The sequence below is a fragment of the Lissotriton vulgaris genome, chromosome 10, assembly GCF_964263255.1.
Source record: "Lissotriton vulgaris chromosome 10, aLisVul1.2, whole genome shotgun sequence".
NCBI lineage: Eukaryota > Metazoa > Chordata > Amphibia > Caudata > Salamandridae > Lissotriton > Lissotriton vulgaris.
Window position 1 is genome coordinate 190743168 of NC_141698.1, and position 24139 is coordinate 190767306.

At 46.8% G+C, this 24139-nt stretch overlaps 1 protein-coding gene across 2 annotated transcripts in view; it reads left to right on the top strand.

Annotated features, from left to right (window-relative positions):
• The window catches only part of TMC7 (transmembrane channel like 7), a 479975-nt gene that overhangs the window by 133739 nt on the left and 322097 nt on the right, over positions 1 to 24139 (top strand). The gene's annotated exons all lie outside the window — the stretch shown is intronic.

A 24139-nucleotide genomic window follows, 5' to 3' on the forward strand; every position in this document is an offset into this window, starting at 1 on the left:
TTAATTTCAGGGTTTGTGGTGGTTTATACCTAGGCTTCTGAAATCTATATTTAAGGTTTTTAACATTAAAATGCTAACTCACTAAACCAAACAAATATTGGTCTACATTTAGTCAGCCAAAAAGGCTCAATTCTCTTAGAAGGAACCAACAGTGTGCATACAAATGGGTCAGTTGTTTTGCTTCGTTTTTTTTTGTCCTCCTATATGCCACCAGATTTTGTATGCTCTAGATGGGTATCACTGTCGCCTTTTATACTGACATTCCCGAACTCGCCCCGGGGTCAGTATCTAGCGGACAGGAATGTCCCAGAGGTAGGTTGTTTCCTTATCCAACTCCCCTGACTTATGATGGAGTACTTCAGGCTAGGGGAGGACAGGACCGACACAACCTCTGGCATAATCATCGGACCATTTACTTGTTCGACCAGGCCTCCAGTTTTGACCATACATTCTCTGTATTTCCATCGCGACCAACCATGTCCATCTTACAGACTTCCATTATGCTTTTTAGACACTCTGCAAATCTAGGGGGGGCAGCTGACTTCCATTCTTTACATATCTCTCTTCTGGCAATAACCACCACATAAAAGATAAACTGTGAATGAAAGTTATTAATATTATTTTATTTATTTATTTATTTCGATTTGTATAGCGCTATATAACCCAGGGGTCTCTAAGCGCTTATAGTCATGGGGTAAACCGAAAAAAACTAACCTGGGGGTACATAAGATGGTTGTAGATAGTACCTTGCCCAGGAAGCCAGCTATCGCTCTCCAGTACTCCTGAATCTCCGGGCATTCCAAAAATATATGCATGTCGTCTGCAGCTGTGAGTTTACAGTGGGGGCAGGAGTAATTATTCTGCGTTATCTTATATAATTTGGCCGGGGTCCAATATACTCTGTAGGCCGTGAATAAATGGTTTCGCCTTAAATTAGCTCGTTTGATTAATTTCTGGGATAAAGAAAAAGAGTCTGACCAGATTTTACTGTGCTCTTTGGGGAATTCGGCTATTGTGTTCCCCCAGAGGCTCGTCAGCTCAAGATCTAAATTATTCTTTTCATCAGTGAGCAATTTATACCAGAATGAAACTTCTCTAATCCAGCCCCCCCCTCTACGAATTGCATCCAGAAGTCCAGTATCTTTTTCCCGCTGTAAAGTCTGGCTTGACCACCATGCAGATAATTGGTAAAATTTAAATCTCCAGTAGCCCGTTTGTGAGTAATGTTAGGGAGTTCCAGTCCATGAGGCCTGAATCCACCCATAAATCCACCCATAAATCCCCCATTTCAAAATTCCAGCTGTTCTCAAGGGCAGTGAAAGCTGATCCTGAAGACATGCAGGAGTGCCCGGAGAATCCCAGATTGGAGTGTACGTATGATAATAAGGAATTCCCAATACCTTTCGAATCAACCCCCAGTTTTTAAGTGCAGTCTGTAGGATCTTAAGACGAACTTTCTTAAAAAATTTCTGGTCGCCAAACTTAAATAAGAAAAAATCTTGGCCGTATGGTAGATCATGTAATAAAGCCTGGAACAGGCGGCCCTGTGAGGATGCATCTAGTATGTTAGCAAGTAACCTGAAGTTTTTAAAATGGAAAGCATGGCAGTATACTAGTAAGTCCGGTAAAGCCAGACCTCCAATTTTTAAGCCCCTCCTAAATTTTTTCCAGGCTATCCAGGGAGATTTGCAGGCCCAGATAAAAGAACCAATCTTACCCTGGAGGTTCGTGATTTCTTTCAACGGGAAGGATAAAGGGATGGAATTATAAAGAAAGGTCAGTTTGGGGAGTATGGACATTTTAATGAGATTAACTCGTCCATAAATATTTAACGGTAGATTGCCCCATCTTGTTAATGTTTTAATAATGTCTTTAACAGTAGTCTGCCAGCTAATTATCGGTATGTTCTTTAAATCTTGAGTTAAATAAATTCCTAGATATCACATTTTTTGTTTCACCCCCTGTATGGGAGTGTTATTATTCCACCCCATTATCTCTGTCTTCTCCTTGTTGATCTGGTATCCTGACAGTTTTCCGAATTCCTCTGCCAGGTAAAATAGCCTGGGTATAGCTTCTGTATGATTGGAGGTATATAAAAGGAGGTCGTCAGCATATAGGACAGTTTTTAACTCCAAGTTAGCCATCCTAAAAGGTTGAATAACATTATCCTCTCTGATGCCACAAACAAAAGGCTCCATATAAATATCGAACAAAAGAGGGGACAGGGGGCAGCCCTATCGGGTTCCTCGGGATATGTCAAACCAGTCAGATAATGCCCCGTTAACCAATTCTTTTGCCGTTGGGTTATGATACAGTGATTTAATACCCTTTATAAACACTGGGGGGAACCCAAACGCAACCATTGTGGCCCAGAGATAGTTCCAATTAACCTGATCGAAGGCCTTGGCCGCGTCTATCGCGACCAAGGTTAACAGGAGGCCTTTATCTTCAGCGTAGTCTATAGCTCCTATCACTTGAAAAGTTAATTCATTTAATTGTCTCCCTGGAATGAAGCCGCTTTGATCAGTGTGGATTATAGATTTTATTAATTTCGCGAGTCTAGTCGGTAAGATTCCGGAATATAATTTCGTATCTGTATTCAGGAGAGAGATTGGCCTGTAAGATTCTATTTTCTTGGGGTCTTTATTAGGTTTTGCGGTCAGCGGTATTGTGGCTTCAGCCCAAGTAGGGGGGGTACTATGACCAAGGGATAATAAATGATTGAAGAGTGTTGTGAGGACGGGTGACAGGTGTTCTGTGTAATCTTAATAGATCTCAACCGGAAGCCTGTCTGAACCTGCCGCTTTGCCCCGCTTCATTTTCTTTAATTGATTTAATACTTCTCCCTCCGTGATCTCACTTTCTAAGTATCTCTTATCCAGGTCAGAAATTTGGGGTAAGTTTTTCTGGAACAACCAGGTCTCTATCTCTTCTGACTTTGGGTCTTTATCTTCAGTATAGAGGCTTTTCATAAAGCTCCTAGCTTCATCTCTAATATCACCATCTTCCACAATCGAGACTCCTGTCTCTCTCTCAGTTAAAACTTTGATATTATTCCTAGTTCTTTCCTCTAGATTTCCATGCTAGGAGGGCCCCACGTTTTTCACCATATTCAAAGTTCTTTAGTTTACTGGTCTCCCATTTTTCTTTTATAAATTTCTCGTCGCAGATTTTAAGCTGAAGTTGTAACTCTATAAGCTCCTTCTCTAGAGCCTGGACCCTCTCGGAATTTGACAAAATAGCGCTTTGTAGCTCAGAATCTTTTCTGGTTATTGCCGCTAGATCTTCCCTCCTTTTGACTTTTATAGCCTTTCTTTTGTGGGTCATTAGGGAGCTCAAAATCCCTCTCAAGAAAGCCTTATAAGTTTCCCAAACAACCTGAGGTGTAGAGGAGCCTATATTTATTGCAAAAAATTCTATAGTTTTTTCTTTTACTTCTTTTTTTTTTTTACCTGGTCACTGAGTAACAATGTCCTTTCCAAGGTCCATCTAGATTTTAAGGGACTCAAGTTTAATAAGAATACCAGTTCTAAGACTGCATGGTCTGATATCCCGACGGGTATAAACAAGAGAGAACTAATGTCTGTGAGAAGGTGCTGATAAACTAAGAAGTGGTCAATCCTTGAATAGTGTTTGTATTTTTTGCTGTAGAATGGAAATCCCCGTGTAGAACTGTATTTCTTCCTCCATACATCTAAGAGACTAAAGTCTTTCATCATACCACCTAAGGTAGAAAGTGATTTGGTGGGAGAATGGTATTTGGCTTTGGAGGTTCTGTCTAATGTCTGATCGAATACCAGGTTGAAATCACCTCCCAAGATTACTGGGCCAGTTGTCCCCAATAAAGCTGTCGCTAACTTAAGAAGCGGACCAGGGTTATCGTCATTTGGACCATAATATACTGCAAACGTATAAGGGATATTATGAATAGATATAGCTGCCACCAAACCTCTTCCAGTCTGGTCTGTCTTGTATTTTTTCAGACATATCCCACTATTTGCACAAATTATTATTGTGACCCTGCTAGTTGTTCCCGTCTGCCTAGAACATATAATTTCCTGCACCCACCTCAGTTTCCCAAAAAGTGAACTACAAACATTTGCCTCTAGGTGAGTCTCCTGAAGCATTATAAGATGCGCCTCTTCACAGATTCGGGTCTGTTCTCTTTTTCCCCCAGCCCATTCTCATTCCATGAGAGGGCTTTAAGCTTATATAGCTTACTCATGACCCGGCTATGATCTCCCGCCCATCCTGAGATTTATATAAATTAAATTTTTCTGTATATGAGTATTTTTTTTTTTGCTTTTTCTCCCTCCGCTCACTCCACCCAGTGTATCCCCTCCCCCCAGAGGAACCTCCCCAACATACCAGACGATAACATCGCCTTTGGAGCTCCAAGAAGAATCCTCTGGCTGAATTCAAACTTAAACTAGTCTTCAGCAGCGAGTGAAGTACAGTGCCTAATGATTTCCCTTTCCCCTTTAGTTACACCCTTAATTTCTGTCGATATATTGTGTCACTACCTGTATTAGATAAACTTCTATATTTTGCGCTCTCCTTATTTCAACTTATCCCACCTTATATCCCCCTTTTTTATTTTTATTTTTTTACACCCAAGTATCTTGACTTTCTCTTTCTTCTCTTAATTTTCTTGATTTTCTCTCATCCGACCTAAAAGGTTATCTACCTCATCAGGCTGTGAAAAGCTATAGGTCTTATTTTTCCACATAATTCTCAATAGAGCGGGGAACCTCATCTGCACATGAGCTCCTAGTGATCTCAATTCTGGCATTCTAGTACCTAGCTCCCATTGTCGCTGTGCTGTTCTGGCTCCTAGATCTGACCTGATGAGAGATGGGTTAGACCGGTAACGAAGGTCGATTTTTGACAGACATCTCCCCAGGATAAGCTCCTTGACACTAAAAGTTTGGAAATTTACCAATATCTTTCTAGGAGCTTTCCTATCTGTGTATCTCTTGAAGGGGTCTCTATGTACTCTTTGAATTTCCGCCTCCAGGTCTATAGCAGGACGGTCCTTTAAGACCCCTTCCCTAAGAAGCCGACAAACAAATCCCTTAATGTCTTCCAGTTCCTCGCCCTCTGGTATTTTCAAGATTCTCAAGTTATTTCTTCGGGCTTGAGTTTCCAGTCTTTCAACATCAGTAACCAGAGATCTATTTTGCGCTCTCAGGGTATCAATATCTTTTGAGTTTCCTTGTACAGATTTACTTAATGCTACCACTTCCGTTTCCAATTTCCCAGTACGGAAAATGACATCGTCTAGCTTGGACTCCAAAAGGTCGAATCTGTCGTGTATTGTCTTTTGATTATTTTCAGATATCTCATCATGTCCCCCCCTCAAAGACTGAAAAAGATGTCCCAGTCGGTCACTATCTTGCCCACTCAATTCTTCTGATCTTCGTCTTGATCTGGAAATGACGAGCTCTAGATTCTTGTCTTTATGGTGACCATTTGATAAAGGCTCGGCTGTTGCTAAAGGTGTCTTAGGTCTGGTATCTTAGGTCTGGTATCTTGTGTACCTGATACTTTGTCACTGGCCTGAGTTTTATGGGAAGGGATAGAAGGAAGAGGAGGTAAGGAAGTGGAGGAGGAAGTGAAAAGTGAGGGAGATGTATTGGAGCTTATATGTTCTGGATGTTTTGATTAAACCTGTTGAGGTTCTGAATCTGGTGTTTCCAAAGTCTCTGTACCCCCAACCTGTTCACTTGTTACCCCTCTGTTTAACGGATCTAGCTGTCCGGCGTCTTCCATGTTAGATAGGCTTTCCAAATGTCCAAACCGATTTTTTAAGGGTAATGTAATAACACTTCCCACTATTTGTTTGGCAGAGCTTGTGGGCTGATCCCTTATTTTGAAATAGGTTTTGAGAGAGGGAGTGTTCTTCACCACCTGCTTATCTATGTTGGACCCTTTAGGCTTTTTTACAGAGGTCGCCCTTTTGTTTTTTCCTTTGCAGGGGGTTAATGGCATAGGTCTCTCTCTCTCTTCGAAGTCTAGGGCCCCTCCCTCCTTCAGCTCTTGCCGAGATCTCAGCTGATATCTGTTCTTCCTTGAGTTATGGGAGGTCTTGTTTTAAATAGTCTTGTTTTCAGGCTTGAGTTTAAAACGCCTAACGCAGTTACAGTGGCTGATTTAACAAGCTCCGTTTGCCTCTGCTCTTGCCCTTGTACAATCACTGACTTTAGGGGATTCTCCACAGTTTTTGGAACCTCTTTTTCACAGATGCTCTTATCAGGGACCTCTGTTGATGCTGGTTCCATATAACCCTGCCTCAAAGTAAACACCAGGGGTCTTTTCGATGTTAACCCCCCCTCTACTCCCCACCTTACCGCAGGAGTATGTTTGTCCTGTTCTCCAGGTGAGACACTCAGTGGTCCCTCACACACTGGTCCTCTAAGTCGGAGCTGAGCAAGCGCGAAGGCGGACCTAACCCATAAGCTCCGCCGGCGCTCTCCCGGGCTCCGTGGTAAAGGTGGCTCCTCTCGCGTCATACAGGTCTCGGGGATGCGCAGGTCCTAGCGCCGCCTGCTACCGCCACCACTCAAGCCGCCGGTAACCTCACGAAAGAAAAAAGGGAGCCGGCTTAGTCTGACCTAGGACGATTTTTAGGGCGTAAATACATCTGTAGCTTACCTTGTCCTGGGAAAACTCTCAATCTTTCGCTACAGCGTTATTATACTATCAGCCATCGGAGGACTCCTTGGTGCTGCCACGACCGGCTCTCAGCCGCCGCCATGTTCCTCTTCGTGGGCGTGTCCGTTTTTGCTTCTTTTGAAGTATTATTGAAAAACAACAGTTAGCAGAACTTGTAATCAAACATGCCAAAATCAAAAGGCCGTTTTGGAGCGAGAGCCAGGTCCTAGTCCTGGAGTGAGGGTGAGAAGCCCTGTCTGCCTGTTTTGTGGGCTGCTGCTTGTTCCTGCGAAGCTCCTCTGGGTGCCTGCTCCCAGCCGCCGCATTTCTAACATCAACCGGCGGCCACTGAGAGGTGAGCGGGACCAGAGAACTCCAAGTCCCAGGATTCCCGGCGGCCGGAGCCGCCAGCATCACTGCACAGTGCCAGGAGGCGCTTAAAACTAAGCCACATCCCCTGCTGAGCGGGGAAACCGCCGTTTTGGAGCGAGAGCCAGGTCCTAGTCCTGGAGTGAGGGTGAGAAGCCCTGTCTGCCTGTTTTGTGGGCTGCTGCTTGTTCCTGCGAAGCTCCTCTGGGTGTCTGCTCCCCGCCGAGAGGTGAGCGGGACCAGAGAACTCCAAGTCCCAGGATTCCCGGCGGCCGGAGCGACCAGCTTCACTGCACAGCGCCAGGAGGCACTTAAAACTAAGCCACATCCCCTGCTGAGCGGGGAAAACGCCGTTTTGGAGCAAGAGCCAGGTCCTAGTCCTGGAGTGAGGGTGAGAAGCCCTATCTGCCTGTTTTGTGGGCTGCTGCTTGTTCCTGCGAAGCTCCTCTGGGTGCCTGCTCCCCTCCGCCGCATTTCTAACATCAACCGGCGGGGGCTGAGAGGTGAGCGGGACCAGAGAACTCCAAGTCTCAGGATTCCCGGTGGCCGGAGCCGCCAGCATCACTGCACAGTGCCAGGAGGCGCTTAAAACTAAGCCACATCCCCGCCTCGCGGGACGCCGGGCGAAGCCCGGGCAAAGGGTGGGCCGTCTACGGCCGTCCAGGGCTGGACTAGGCTGGGCTGGGCCAGACCTCTAAACACTCCCATCTTCTCGGGTAAGCGTCTTCGTTTGAACTATTTGCCTTGGATCTGTTGATTTGTGTTATACACCCAAGCCATGGATGGTATGGAAGGGAAGCGCTACCTAACTCCTGCTCCAGTAGGGGGAAGAACCACTGGGACCCTTGATGACTTTTTTACGCGAGCTGCCGAAGTAGTGAACAGGGAGATTGTTTTGACAGAAAAGCGTCTGTCGATGGAACTTTTGAGCGCCAAACGATCCTCTTTGGGGAACCTGATAAATGCTGTTTCGCCGGCTAATCTAGAGTCTAATACTCTACTTACCTGTAGCCCCATTGATCTTGAAAAACTTGATTTACAATATGACTACCTCTCAGGGGAAGATGCTGTCTCAACCTTGAATGTGTCCTCTTGCAGTAGCGCTTCCTCAGAATGTTTTTAACCTATAGAACCCAGGAAAAGCCTGCAGCCAATGGATTTTCAATCTACCCAAGATAAACCATCCCCTTGCCAGAATTTAAATGGTAAAAGGAAGAGAGGGGCGGGGGGGGGGCATGGGGGCAGAAAACCTAAGGTTTCTAGGGTTTCCTGGATTTTCTGGGGTAATGTATTCTAAGAAGCCAGGTGATAAAAGTAAGAGTTAAAAAACCTAGCAAAGTCCCGATAGCTTCTAATGCCCATACCCCACAGTTGAAAATTCCAGCTGTTACACCGGAAAAGGAGGAGGAATTAGTGATATCTGTTCCTAACATGACGCATTTATTGCGTTCCTTCATTCTACCCCTGATTGAAAGGCTGAAAATTATAGACGGGAAGCTCGATGCCCTGAGCGAATTAGCCAATGACAATACACGCAGGCTTGATACATTACAACTACCAAAGCCCCCTAATGCTAGGAGTAAAAAGCCTAGCGTAGATCCAGCTTCTAAAGCCCCAGCAGCCAGCACCATTAATAAGGACCGCACAAGGTGTAATAGAAATTTTGCTCAAACATCAATACCATTAGCAAGCAAACTCCCATGTGCCATTCCATCTATTCCATTGCCACCTGAAACAGAAAGGAACAGGGGGGGGGGGACAGTAGAAATAAGAAAGGAAGAACAGGTATTCTTACCAGTGATCAACCTGCCACCAGACTCCCCTGGTACTAGTTCTTGTAAATGTCCCTGTTCTGAATAAGGGCACAAGGGAAAACTTTGGGCAAATAAAAAATAAGGCGGTCCACTGGATCACAAAAAATACCTCAGAGGGCAACAATATTTGGCAGGATATCATCTTGGCTCGCAGTGTGTCATGGATAGGGAGAAGTATAAAGAACAAAGGAGGGGATTGCATTGTTCTGAACTTTAATAGACCTGACCCAGTATGACGCATTATTAGCGAGTCTATGTTCAATGTAAGGGCCCAAAAGAAGGGCATTGAGATTCTCCCTCTTGATTATTTTTATAGGGAGCTAAATAGCTCTAACTCAGGCAGAGAAAGTAATCAGGGGTATAATAGAATTGCATCTAGATCCATCAGGCAGGGTTGGGAATATCCGACAAGATTCCTCCCAATTCAGCCACATAGAGGACCCGGTGGGCAAGTACCTAGTTTCCAAGGGGTAAATCGCTACTCAGTTTTGAGCGGACTTGAGGGTGTCTACTGACGACGAACCCAGGATGCTAGGGGTGCATCTAGACTGGGTATGGAAGTTCTGGCAGAACGAACGGGGACGCCTAGTGAGTGTGGTCCCTTTGAGGATAAACCCTTGCTAGAACCTGCAGTAATACCTTTAATGAATGGGACTAAACCCATAGTGGCAGATAGTGAGGTTGATTGCCCATTGGTTAATTGTTTAGAAGAATCTATTGGGGTACTTCCAGGGAAAGGGACAAGGGCAGATAGTGTGGTTGATTGCCCATTGTTTAACTGTTTAGAAGATCCTATAGGGGTACTTCCAGGGAAAGGGACGAGGGTTACCTTCTGGAATATAGCAGGCCTCCGTTCAAAGATGAACAATCAAATTTGGTATGATTTTATCAAGGGAATAGACATACTTTGCTTACAGGAGACATGGTCTCTTGAAGCAATCCACATTAATGGGTTCAAAACATTTCATGTACCAGCAAGCTCTTCCAGACATGGGAGGTCCAAAGGCGGTTTGACTGTCTACGTATCAAATTTGATGGAGGTATTATCTCTGAGAGTAGAGGCCTCGTCCAGCAATTATCAAATCATTGCAATGCAGGTGACACCTAAGGTCTAGTTAATAATCATCAACATGTATAATAATGTGGAAAAGGGTATGGTAACTGATATGGTAAATACCCTAAACGGGGAAATCAGTTTGATGGTGGATACGAGAACAAGGGATTCCATTTTGATATGGGGAGGTGATTTTATTCAGCATCTTTGTAAGCACTATCAGAGTGGATGCAGTGATCAGGAAGCATATAAATCAGAGAATCAACCCCATTTTGACCATCACAACGGGGGAGACTCTTTTAACCATTTGATGGCCACATTTGATATGGGGTTTGTTAATATGCTGTGTAGGCCCCCGGTAGAGTTTAGTCCCACTTATGTTGGTAGAGGTCATAATACTCTGATAGATTTTATCACCATTTCTAACTCCCACTCAAGTTGGATAACTGATTTCTCAACACATATAATTGGGGTTAGTGACCATCTCCCACTTGGCTTTGGTACTCAGTTCCCTGTATACAAAGATTGCAATTTGATTGAAAGACTGGTCTGGACTAGTAATTGTACCTTAAGCAGACAAAATGGGTACGCTCTTAGATGGTCCCAGACTAATTCCGAGATTACCAATGGGAAAATAATAAAGCAAGCATTAATACCTATTAATAGATGCTTACAGGACGAGGTCTTAAACCTGGAGGTCAAGGACTCTTTTTTAGAGATCACTAGGATAATTAAAATGATTCTTTCCCGTCCCACTCGAGAACGGAAACCGCCTAGTAACGGGTGGTTTGACTTGACATGCACCCAAACCCAAACCCAATTAAAGAGGGCGTTGAGTAAAAACCCAAGAAGTCAGGGGGAAATTACTCAGTGCAGGCGTAGTTATAATCTGGCGCGAAAATTACGTAAACAAAATATAAAGAATGAAGCTTGGGCAAACCTCTATGAGGCCTCCTTAAGCAGGAATGGTTCTGCTTTTTGGGCAGCTGTTAAGGCCCCATTTTTTAATTTGGGAGATAAGGCCAGTCTGGAAGTGGCAATAGCAGAAGATGCATGCTGAAGTCTACAACCCCGGTGGTGTCCATAAAATGGTAGACAGCGGGAGAAAGATAAAGGGACCTGGGGAGGCTGGTTTTCTGCCAATTGCACTAGAGGTGACACTAACCGAAATCCAAAACGCCATTGATCAGAGTAAGGGCAATAAGGCCCCGGGCGCTGATGGCATCCCCATAGATCTTTTTAAACATCAGACCGACCTATAGTCTCCGCTTCTTAAACGTGTACTTGATGCTAGCTGTGAACTGGGCTTTATAGATACTTGGGCAGAATCAATAATTATCCCCATATTTAAGAAAGGGGACCGGGAGAATCCCTCCTGTTATCGTCCCATATCCCTCCTGGATTCTTTTATGAAAATTACAGGGAGGGTAGTTTTGAACCGTTTGCAACAATGGGCGGAAGAGACTAATATCCTATCCCCTGTGCAATACGGCTTTAGGGAAGGACGGGGCACAACAGAACAGGTGTTAAATTTTACATTACTCCTGGGAAAATACACACATGCAAAGGTTGGCAAACTCTACGCAGTGTTTGTTGATTTAAGCGCTGCGTTTGATTGTGTCATTCATAACCGTCTGTGGCAGATTTTGAGAGACATGAAGGTGGACGAAGTACAAATTTCCTTCATAAGACAATTATATGCTAGCGCTAGGGCCAAAGTGAGGTTTGGCACTAAGAACGAATGCATCAAGCCCTTCCATGTCATGCAGGGTGTGAGGCAAGGGTGCGTACTCGCCCCATTTCTTTTTAACTTGTATACTAACGACCTAGAAAAGGAACTAGTGGCTGAAGTACGTGACTCCCCGCAAGTTAAGAACCAACCTATTGTCTCCTTCTTGTACTCAGACGACGCCGTCATTATGTCACAGACTCAAATTGGTTTACAAGCGGCCCTGAACGCATACTTGAAGTTTATGGATAGCAGGGGCCTTAAACTTAATGTATCCAAAACTTTTGTAATGACGTGTGGAAGACCCAGGAATAAAGAATGTCGTTTATTTGTTGGGAAGGAAAAAATTGCTTCCACTAAATCTTTCTCTTATCTGGGCATAGTACTTGAAGAAACCGGTTCCTGGGGGCCAGCTATCAGAAACAGGACGATGATGTTCAAGAGAGCACCTGCTGCACTTATGTCATTCTCCAAAAAGATGGGAAAAAGACCCCCAGAAATGTTGTTAAAAATGTATAACGCCAAATGCATTAGCACAGCTATCTATGGGGAATTGGCAATTGTAATATTATACAAAAGGTAGAGAATGCTTTCTTAAGATTTATCCTGGCTACCCCGGCAAGTTCCCCTGTTTTTAACTGTCATGCAGAGTTGGGCATCAGATATGTGAACGATTTGATTAGCATGCAACCTCTTTTGCTATGTAATCGAATCTGGACTACCCCATATCTGTTGTTAAACAGAGACATTATTGCGGATTGTATGGGTTTGGACAAAGCCAGTAAGATTCCATGGCTGAATACATATTGAAATTTACAAGGGATTTAGGAAAACCGGAGTACTACCACCAGCCAGACTCACTGTTCAACATCACTAGAAAAGACCTGAAGCAGTTATGTTGGTACCATGTTGAATCCCTGAGACTAGGTGTGGAAATGAACAAAAAACTTGTCATTCAGCATCAACTCACCCTAGCTACCTATACTATTCAGCCTTATTTGTTTTGGTGCCTGGAGGGCTTTGACCGGTATCTTTTAACACGTTTCAGGTTCGATGTCTTTTTTCGTCTAACCTCATTCCCTAATGTAAATGATTGGGATAGAAATCTCTGTAAATGCCTGTGTGACAATTTGTCTACCCAATCTACTCTGCATGTTATCTGTTTTTGTAAATTTTATATGTTGGAAAGGTCTAGATAGATCAAACCACTTTTAAAAAAGTTTGGTACTTGGAGGCAATGTCGCCCAGCCCTACTGTTTTTATTATCTCTAAATGATGCAACCTGTGTGGCTGTCATGCTAGGTTTTTTAAAGAGTATTTTAAAGAAAAGGAAAAGCCTAATTATATGTTAACATATGAATGTTTTTTAACCTTGTTGCGGTGTAATGTATCTGTTGCTTTTATGATTTTATGTACTTAAAATCGAATAAAGTTTTTTCACTCACTCAAAAAGGTTATGGATTCTCTAATTTTCATTAATATTTACAGCACTGCTATAGATTCACAAACCTTCTGGAAATGTATCAAGCAGACTTTAATGTGAATCCCCTGGAAGTGTGTCATTGTGGGCAAGAAGGGTTTTAACATTATATTGTAATTGCATTTATATAGCACTTACTACCCTTGATGAGACGTCAAATCGCTTTTTCAGTGAGGAGCACGCTGCTCCGGAACCCATAAAGGATTAGTGTTGAGTTAGTATAGTGAAATATGAAAGTAATTTGAGCGGTGGATATTAGTCCGTTATTTGAATCGAGAAGGATACCGGAGGGATAGAAGAGGGAAAAATGGTTAGCATTGGGGTGTTGGAGTACTTTCTTGGCGAGCAGCACGCTACTCCGGAACCCTATTCTAGATTAGCAAGATATTGGACAATTCATGGCACACAAACCATTGTGTTTTTGTAGTTGGGCTTCTTCTAGAGACTGTCTTGAATACACTTCACCTTGGAGCCTCTTTTGTGATGGTAACATTGACCCTGTACCGCTCTCCAGTATCCAAGAATATCCTTCAGTCAGCGCTCTCCATTATCCAGGAATAACCTTCCAGTCAGCCTCTTTCGCTCTTCCCCAAGAGATCACATGACGTAATGGAAGTTTCCTGGAGATACACAAATCCAAGTTAGAATGGAAACTGCTTAACATTCGCTGCACGAAAACAATGGCCATAAATTCTGACTTTGCCCCCCTCCTCCCCTCCCCGCTAAAAGTGCCTTAGAGAAAATAATTGGCCTCGCATAAATATGAATGAGGGTGAATGGTCACCACTAAGTTATAGATTGCAATTTCTTGACAGCAACTTTAGCAGTCATCATGTGTTGGAAGTTTTCTTTGCCTACAACTGAATGTTTCACCAAATTATTTATTATACCCAATACATAAAAATAATATTTAAAAGGGACTTGTATTTTTCACATATATATGGACTTTGCCTTGATTGTCAAGGTGAATTTTTAAAAGAATACAGCAATTCAGTTCATCAGCGATTTCTTGTGTGTTTGTCGTCCACCAATATGCGTATACAAACATATGCACTACATTCAAACTCACACACACAGGCAAAACATTACACAGTGGTAGTCGCCACTGTGTAATTATGCTTGATACACATTTTCAATTGAAAGACATTTTTCGATTTGCCTAGAATTTTTGATTCTGTGGATGGATTTACACAAAATGTGTCAGTCTACTAGTTTAGTTAACTAAGGTATGGCCTGCCCAGTTTTGTGAAGATCCATGCAGGAGCTAAAGAGTTAAGGGAGGAGTGAAAGTGAAGTGTTTTCCCATTTTATTCCCCTTACAAAATTTTGCTTGCCCCTATTGCTGCAACGGCTGAAAGTATTTACCGTTAATTCGTCATGAACTAACTTTACTCTGTAAGTGTACCTGGGTTAGTCTGGTATAAATCCGATCAGTCTTTTTTGAAGTAATAAGCATTTTAAAAGAGGTTGCAGAAAAGGCTTTGTTAGACCTGGCATCATTGGCGTGGGTCTCCCTTCCTCTCTCCTCCTCCTATTTTTTATGCTGACTGGATTTAGATGCTCTGGCGCTGTGCCACTGCTAATCAGTGCGAATGCTCCCTGTGTAAAGATGACTGTATGAATTAGGATAACCATAATACCTAGATCTGTGTAATTTGCTCTAATAGCGAGTTACCCTCCATTTCACGGTTACTGCTGTGAAACGATCCCATAGGCCAGAATGGGCGGGTTGAGGATTACCATCTATAATCCTATCTGACCCCAGGAACCTGAGAGGAACTTCAAGTTTGATATGTTTATACTCAGGACCTCGAGATACACCTTTTAGTAAGGATCATTTATAGATTCCATGTTTGGAAGTGCCTCTCTGGGAAGCGCAGTCGTTTCTTGCCTAAGCTTTACAATAGGCTTTGTTAGTATGTGTATTAGCCGTCTGGTTTTGGAGCAGGAGGGCCCGCTGGGTCAGACCTGGCTGGAGAGAGAGATCGGTATTCGTCGCATGGGGAGGGGTGACTCTTTGATCTAAACAAGGCTGTGCGTGGCAAGGTGAATGATGGCTCCTGAGGTGCCGGGTTTTTAGGAACCCGGTGGTGCCAGGGGATAACACCCGAAGACCTCTGAGTTCTCCCTGTTCCGGACCACAGAAACACAGAATCTTCCTGGTGAAGTCAGAGATCGAGTTTTATTGGCTGCAACCAAGTAACAAGTGTCCTAGAAGTACAACAGCACGGGTCGTATATTCTCAGGAGACTGTTCGTTTTTACAGAACCAGCCATCTCCTTTTATACAAAATATTACACTTCAGGCAAGAATTCTTTGTTTTATGATGCAACCATATACATATTTGTTAAACAAAAGGAAAAGCACAGTCATGACGGTCAGCCTATAATTTTGTGTGTACAGTTAGTGATAGATTACCCAGCTCGGCCCAGAACTACCATCGGATATCGATGAAACCCCAATAAACTCGGGCACCTCCTCATCGTAAAACTGGCCATAAACAAGAGACATGGACAGGTGTATGTGTGTAGATAACATGGTTTGTATGTAGTGAATGGTTTATGGCATGTCGTGCCTTGATGCTATCTTACTTGGCCACTGGGCGAGGGACTGCCTGAACAGGTTCAGCTGGAGGCAGTGGAGTCAGCTAGGTCAGGTCATGGGGAAGTCAGCTAAGGTGGACGTGTCCTTTCAGATCAAACTCTGCCTTAATCAATTGACTATATGAGGGCAAGCCACAAGATGGATGCCGTTCACAAAATGGAGTCTGAGAGTTCGGGACGGAAACCATGATTTAAAGGTGATAGCATCACTCAATCACGACGCAAATGCATAGGGATAATGTCCTAATCATTACCGGTCTGTAGACACCAAATTCGTCATGGTACGACGATATTTTGTGACACGAGCGTTGGGCCTCTGAACCATAATAGAGCAGGGTCCAGAATTTCAGAACCACAGACCCTCCTTTTGCCCTCATATTAGGCAATAACTCATGCTAATCTGAGTCCAAATCTGTATTCATGAAGTCATGGAGATGCTGCTGTAGCATCATCCTGTTACTCAATTCGTCCCTTGACACAGGCTTCCCAACACATGATGTAGCACAGAGGCCACATATTGCAGGAGCGCACTGTACAAACAGGCAGAACAGGAACAGAATGGCTAAGATCATCCCAACGAATATCAGTGTTTTCCATCCCCAGGCAGATATCAGTTCCCAGAACCACCCTAGTAAGGACCAGTCCCCTTTTTCCACATGAATGGAATCAGAGATTTTGTGCTGTTTGGAGATGGCCTGGTACACTGTCGGAGCATTATCAGGGATGAAAATGCAGCAACTGGATTGGATCACTCTACATACACCACCGTGGTCTGCAAGGATGACATCTAGGGCAACCCTATTTTGAAGAGTCATAAGCTCTGCAGTCAAGTTGCTAAGGGCACCAGCCGTTTCAATCACGGAGGATTCAACTACCCTCGTCAATTGGCGGAGGTTCCTGCTGTTCACCATAGGCCCCCAAAACGGCAGAAAACCCTTTGCGAAGTCTCCAAACTCTTGACCCGCAGTGTCGTTTTGACTCATGACACCCCTAACTGTCCTTGTCCAATGGTAATCTGCCTCGGCCGTGTGGGTGGGTGGCAGCAGAAACGTGATAAAACACGTGCCCGAGAAGTCAGGGGGCAATCATGTATATGCTTTGTCATGGCAGACGAAGTAGGTACCCTTAGAATGAAGGGGATGTCTGAGAGGAGAAAACATAAGTCTCAGTACAGACACTTTTCCCTAACTGGGCTCTAGGATTGTTGCCATTTCCCTGCAGACATAGGTGACCTCGGTGGGGTACTATCCAGACTGGGGAGGATTTCTTTGCTTTCAGACTCTCAGCCAAGGAAATTCCAGATTGAGTTATATTCCATCTGCTGTAAGGCGTCAATTCATCTTTGGGAGTCGTTCTAACTGTGTCGATATCTCTACTCATATTTCTGATTCCTGCCACCAGTGCCTTGTTGTTTGAATTTTTCCCTGGAACATATGGTTCAAGGGAAAACAGGAACATGGTCTGGAAAGCCCACAGAGAACCAAAATAACTAAATGGCAGGACAAAATACGGGATACACTTATCTGTGGTGTGTGGCATAAGTCCACATATCCAACAGTTCGTATTGTTCATTACAGATTGGTGCTGGTGTAGGAGTTGGACGAATGAATTATTTACAAATTCTAATCTTCTGGCAGACTCTTGTTCAGGTAGGGGGTGAAAAGAATGCGGGGAAACAGTAGGAGGACGTGTGGGCTGAGTGTTGTATACAAAGGTAACTCGAAAGATGAACAGAGCATAGCCAATAAAAAACATTGTTATGCTACACAACATTAAAATGCATATGACTAAGAATTGTTTTCTTGCCATTATAGCGCATAGTCTCTTTTCAAAGTTCGTAGATCTAGCAAGTCTCTCTACCCTCGGAAACTCCATCCTCTAGTTGCTGCCCGCGGTGGGAGATTGATTCTGCCAAGGAGTGCTTTCTGTTCAGCCCAGGGTAATTCCCTTGGACCAACCAGAACCGTTGACCTAAACGTCTCCAGCTGCACTCCCCAGACTGTCAACCGCGACCCTAGCAGCAGAACTGGATGGCGGTTCGAAAATCAAAAATGAGCAAGTTTCCGGGGAGAGAGAGCTGTATAATCAAAAGGAAAAAATGTTTTATTTGTCCATAGTCATAGGTCTTGGCCTCAAGTTATAGCGGTTTCGGCCAGGTGCTGTGTGATCTGCAAACAGTAGTTCAGGCTCAGTAGTGTCCAATTGCATTGACGGTGGCACAGATCCTTGCAGAATGTGATCACTCCTTTTCTGTACCAGTTCTGTTCAGTCGTGCATCGCTGAAGGGTGCAAAGCGTGGTTCGGGCTCTGACTCCGAGTCGGCGACGCCGTCCTGGACCCACCGGTCATATGGAAGGGGCAGCGGGACCCGTTTACAGTGGGCGCCGTGCACCCAATGTTTTTTCCCGTGGACACGTACTGCAGAACGGGTAGTTAGCAGGACTTGGAAGGGTCCGGTCCAGCGAGGCTCCTCGTTCTTGGTTCGCCTGAAGTTCCGGACTAGGACCCAGGAACCAGGTTCGATGGCGTGGCCTGGATCGTCAGACGCCGGTGGAGAGGAGCTGTGGACCTGTTTTTTTTTTTTTTTTTAATATATTTTTATTGCAGGAATTAGCCAAAGTTACATGACAGATCAGCGATATTTCTGCAGTGTAAAGGAAAAGCAACCGATCCCCCGTGAGGAAACACCTTGAATACACAGCCATTCAGCCCACGACCCGAGGGTCGGGCGGCGCCTGTTTGTAAAATCGCAGGTGGGGATCCGGTATAATGTTGAGGCTGATCCGGATAAACCAGCGACCTTTGTCTGCTTTTCTAAATCAACCCAAAAGAACAAACCCGCCCCAACACCTACTCAGCCTAACCCCCTCCCCCCGCCCAGCCCCGCCATCAGTGTGTTGTGTGTGTAAAAAGAGCCTGTGGGAAGAAACCTTAGGTAACTGCGTAGAGACCAGTGTTATGGACATCTAACGGGACTCAAGTTGTGCTGCGTCATCACTCTCGGAATCGCTGGAAGCGCTGTAATCTCGCAGAGCCTGCACTAGTGTCTCCCATTCCAATGCTGTTTCCAGCGCCCTCTCATTCTGCTGTCGCCTCGCCAGTTGGTATCGCAAAGTGCTCTCCCCTGTGGCCCACTTCAGAAGTTTGTTGTGCCATTTAGCTCCCGTTGGACCAACTCTCGCCTTCCAATGCCTGGTTATCTCTCTTTTAGCGAGAATGAGCCCTAAGTCTATAAATTTGCTTGAGATTTTATTTTTAGGGGTATGCGGGAACCAATGTAGGATCCCCACCGCCGCGTCGAAAGTCAAGGTTCTCCCAGTAACCCCATTAAGAGTGTCCCCTATCAGAAGCCAGTATGAAGACAGCGCTGGGCAGGACCACAGCATGTGAATGAGGTCTGCCTCGGGTGCTCGGCATCTGGGACAATCTGCCGTGTCCGTGGCGAAGTATTGCTGGATTTTCGCCGGGGTCAGGTAGGCCCTGTGAAGTATATAAAAATGAACCAATTGGAACCGGGCTTGGCGCGCGCCCTTCCAAGCTCGACGCATTAGTTGCGTCCAGGTTGTTTCCGGTATCTCCTTCCCTATGTCGGCTTCCCAGCGGTTCCGCAGTGTGGCGAGCGGGGGCAGACCCTCGTTAATTAATCTATTATATAAGCACGTGACTGCTTTGACCGTCCCCGAGGATATCATAACATACTGGCACACCGGCGACGTTGGTGGCTCCTCCATGCCTCCCCTCCAGTGCGTCTGAATTGCTCTAATTAGAGCTGTATGAAGGAGGAAGTTGCCTCGGGGAACGTCAAGACGGTCTAGAATCTCCTGGAAGGGTAGTAACACCCCGTCTTCATAAAGGTCCCCCACTAACTGCAATCCTGCATCCTCCCAATGCCTAAGGCGCGACCAGTCTCCTCCGTGCAGCAAGGCCGTTAACATCCCCAACGGAATCTCCGGTGCATATGGGAGTTTTAGCTCCCCCCGGGCGTGGACGCGATTCCAACACAACCTAATAGTCCGTTCCTCGAGCGTAAGGTCTTGCAGAGCTAAGCGCTGGCGTAGTGCAACGTAGGAAATAACATGTCTGGGCATTCCCCTGCCCCTCCCCTCCTCCGGGCCTCGAAACTCTCTCGCTATCTCCTGGGTGAAGGTCTGCAACTGAGCCGCCAAATAATATTTTTCAAAGTCCGGCACCGCTAGGCCACCCTCCGATTTTGGTCTCCTCAGGGTCTTGAGTGCCACCCTCCGGCGGCCTGACCCCCAGAGGAACCCCACCACTATGGATCTCAGGAGTCGGAAGGTGGCCGGCGGAACCCAAATCGGGAGCGCTCTAAAATAATGTATCAGCCGGGGTAATGCCACCATTTTCAACAGCGCTATTCGCCCCGCCATCGAAAGCGGCAGGGTGGCCCAGAAATCCATGCTGCCTCGCAGCGCGCGAATACAGCGGGCTATATTGCCTTCTAGAAGATCGGCGGGGTCATGGTACACGTATACTCCCAGGTACTTGAGGCAGCTAGGTTCCCACCTAATCCCCCTGGTGGTGTCGGGCCTGGGCTCTCCCCTACGAACCGGAAATAGGCAAGTCTTGGCCCAATTCACCTTAAGGCCCGAGATCTCCCCGAAGGTTGTAAGAGCCTCTGCAGCCCCATCCAAAGCATTATTCGAGTTCTCAAGGAAGAGCAACAGGTCATCGGCATACAGAGAAATGTAGTGCTGGCCAGATAAGGTCCGCAGTCCGCCGAAAAAGGCTCAGGTCCGGACTGATAACGCTAGTGGTTCCACCGCCAGCGCAAAGAGCAGAGGGAATAATGAGCACCCCTGCCTCGTGCCTCGTTCCACCGGGTATTGTTGAGAGATCAGCGGGCCCGCCCTCACCCTGGCCGACGCCGAGGCGTAGAGCACCATGGTCCATCTGACAAATCCCTCCCCCAGACCGAAGCTCAATAGTACTCTGCGCAAGTAGTCCTATTCCAGGCTGTCAAAAGCCTTTTCCAGATCAACCGAAAGGACCAAGGGGCAGAGGGCTTCGGAGTGCGATTCCTCTAGCAGACGAAATAAGTGACGAATATTCATGGTCGTATTGCGTTTTGGGATGAATCCTGCCTGATCTTCGTGCACCAAGGAGCGCATGTGTCCCAGCAGCCTCGATGCCAATATGCTGCTTAGAATCTTGTAGTCGACCATTAACATTGATAACGGTCGATAGGACGCCGGGTCAGCTGACTCTCTACCAGGCTTGAGAAGGGGAACTACCAAGGCCTCGCACATCGAGCCGGGGAGCCGTCCTAAGCGTTTCGCTTCCTTGTAGACTACTAATAGTCGGGGTGCCAATAGGTCCACGTAGGTGGAGTAAAATTCGACCGGGAGCCCATCAAGGCCTGGGGTCTTATTTCTCACCATCCCCTTTATGGCGCTACGGATTTCCCCAAGTTCTATATCGGTGCCCAGGGCCTTCGCCACGTCGGGTTCCAATGCGGGAATCTCTAAGGATTGTAAATAATCATCGATCAGGGTAGGATCTCGGGTCAGGCTACTATGGTATAGCCGTTTGTAGTAGCGCAAGTAACAATCCAATATCTCCGGTTGGGTATGCACCTCAAGTCCCTCCGCGGTACACATAGACATCGTCAGGGAGGTCCGGCGCGTGGGATTGGCCAACCAAGCTAAAAGCGCGCCAGACTTATCCCCTTCCGTGAGCGATCTGGTGGTATAGGCCTTATAATCAAAACAGCGCAGTCGTTCGACCTCCGCTGCCACTGTCTCCCTCGCCGCAGCAGTACGTTCCTGAAGTTCTGGGTGGCCGGGGTGGCGAAGTTCCATCTCGCGGAGCTTCCGGTCCGCAGTGGCCAGGTCATCGAGGATGATACGACGCATTCCCGCTTTCTTGGATATGCAGTAGCCCCTAATCACTACCGTGAAAGCATCCCACTCCGACGCCCTCGACCCAGCCGTGCCCCCATTGGTCGCAAAATAGTCAGTGATTTTATCTTCCAGGTCCGCCCTGAAGACTATATCCTCTAACATCTCGGGGCGCAGTTTCTAAGTAGGTACGCTGGGGACCCCGGGAAACCAACTGAAATCCGCTAGGAGGGGGTTGTGATCCGAGATGGTCCTGGCCAAGTATTCAGATCGTACAGTCGCGGACACCAGTTCCGCCGATCCCAGAAACCCATCTAGTCTCACATGTAATTCGTGCAGGCCAGAGAAGTATGAATAATCTCTAGTATCGGGGTGCTGCGCACTCCAAATATCTGTCAGCCCCCAATGTGCCTGCCATTCCTTCCTGCCTTTAGCCACTCGTCGGACCGGGGAGTCCGGAAGGGGGGGATGTGAACGGTCAATGTCGACATCCACCACCGAATTAAAATCTCCACCCAGCAGGAGGGTTCCCGATAGAAAATGGGCCAAGGAGCCCGACAACCCGGAGAGGAAGGCAAGCTGGTCCACGCTAGGCGCATAAATGCAACAAATATTCAGTGCCCTACCCCCCAATGTGCCAGAGATAGCCACGTAGCGACCTTCCAGATCCACCACCGATTTGGAAACTTGCAGGGGAGTCCCAGCCCTTATCCATATCAGCACTCCTCTCGCGTAAGCTGAGTACGTAGTGTAGTAAACCTGCCCCCTCCATCTACGCTGTAGCGCCACCCCTTCCGCCTTAGTGAGGTGTGTCTCCTGAAGCAACGCTATTTGCACCCCTCTACGCACTAGATAAGCGTGAATTTTGTGTCGTCTAGACATAGTGTGAAGTCCCCGCACATTCCAAGTGACGCATTTATATTAGTGATCTCAGCCATTGTCCCGAATTGTCGCTCTCAGGTTCTCCCAACAACACTCAGGCACGGAGCAGTCAATATTCAAGTCAACACCAATGGCGAACACCCTCCCCAACAACAACCAAACTTCCCCTTGAAACAAACCCCCTCCCACCCACCCCAGAATAGGACCCAAATAGCACCATCCAGTTCCCATCCAAACTGTACCCTCAGACAACCCCCGTCCCCCGACTAATCCTGCGGTAGCCACCGCAGGTATGCCTTAAGGGCCGAGTGCGGGCCGGGCGCCAGCAATAGGCCACCGAGTCTCGGACTACCGAGACTAGACCGAGCACCAAATCATAGGTATCAGGCAGAGCAAGGCCCCCCAACCCCATCGTTGATTCATAGTCCAGCAGCAAGTCTTGCAACCTCCACACCTCCCGCGGTAGACCCCCGCCTAAATGGAATCAGCTCATCCGAGTTCATCCCTGCCCATCCAGCAGGCCCTCAGCAGAGCCCGGAGTAACCACTGGCAAGTGAATACTATCAGTCTCCGAGTCCGAGTGAGCCCCCTCTCCGCCCGGTTCCGATTCTTCGACGATGGGGCCGCCCTGGGAGCCAGATAGGTTGGAAACCATTTCCAACACTCCTCGCCGTTCAGCCATAGTCTCTACCGTCGAGAGTTTGCCCGGTTTACCGCGGCGACTCCGAAGTGTCTTGGATCGCCGCTGTTGTCCGGGTTCCGAAGTCGACTGAAAGGAGGAACCGAAGCCATCTTTGCTAGCCCTATACAGCTCAAGCCAAGTGCAGACGTCCTCCGGGGTATAAAAAAACTGGGTCTTATCGTCCAGGATGATGCGGAGTCTCGCAGGAAAGAGGAGAGAGTATTGTATACCCTCGCTCCTCAGTTCACATTTGACCGCTAGGAAAGAGGACCGCTTTCGTTGGGTCTCATAGGTATAGTCCGGAAAAATGTTCACTTGGCTGTTCTCCACGTGGTAAGGGCCATTATGTCTGGCAGTGTTGAGGAGCAGATCCCTGTCTCGAAAATGCAATAAGCGCGCCACCACCGGGCGCGGGGAGCGGCCTTGTTGTGGCGGTCTTGCTGGCACTCTGTGTGCACGTTCCAGAGTGTAGAAGGAGGACAGACCCTCCGGCGCCACCACAGTTCGGAGCCAAGCTTCTAGATAGGCCACCATGTCCCCATTCTCGATTTTTTCCGATAGGCCCACTATGTGAATATTATTCCTCCTGTTACGCCCTTCAGCGTCTTCCGCCCGTCTTTCCAAGTCACCGATTCGGGACAGGCCATCCTTCATAGTAGCCGCCAGAGTCTTCTGCGCCGGCTCCAGGACCTTCACCGAGCTCTCTACCTCTTTGACTCTGTCCGAGAGCTTACCATGGTCCGCCCTGAGGAGGCCCAGACTCGTCGCAACCTGGGCGATGTCTTGTTGTAGGGCAGATCGCGTATTCGCGATCGCCTCCAGGACCCAGTCGAATTGTTGCTGTAGGTGAGGCCCTCCAGAACTCTCCGGGTCACCTCGATCGTCCTTGTCCGGTGCCTCCGTGTCCGAGGCGGCCGGAGTGGTTCATTTAGGTCCCCTCGGCTTTCCCATGGCGGACGTGCCCAGCGGAATAAAGCTCGGCGGGCTATCCACCAATGATGGGCGTCCGCCGTT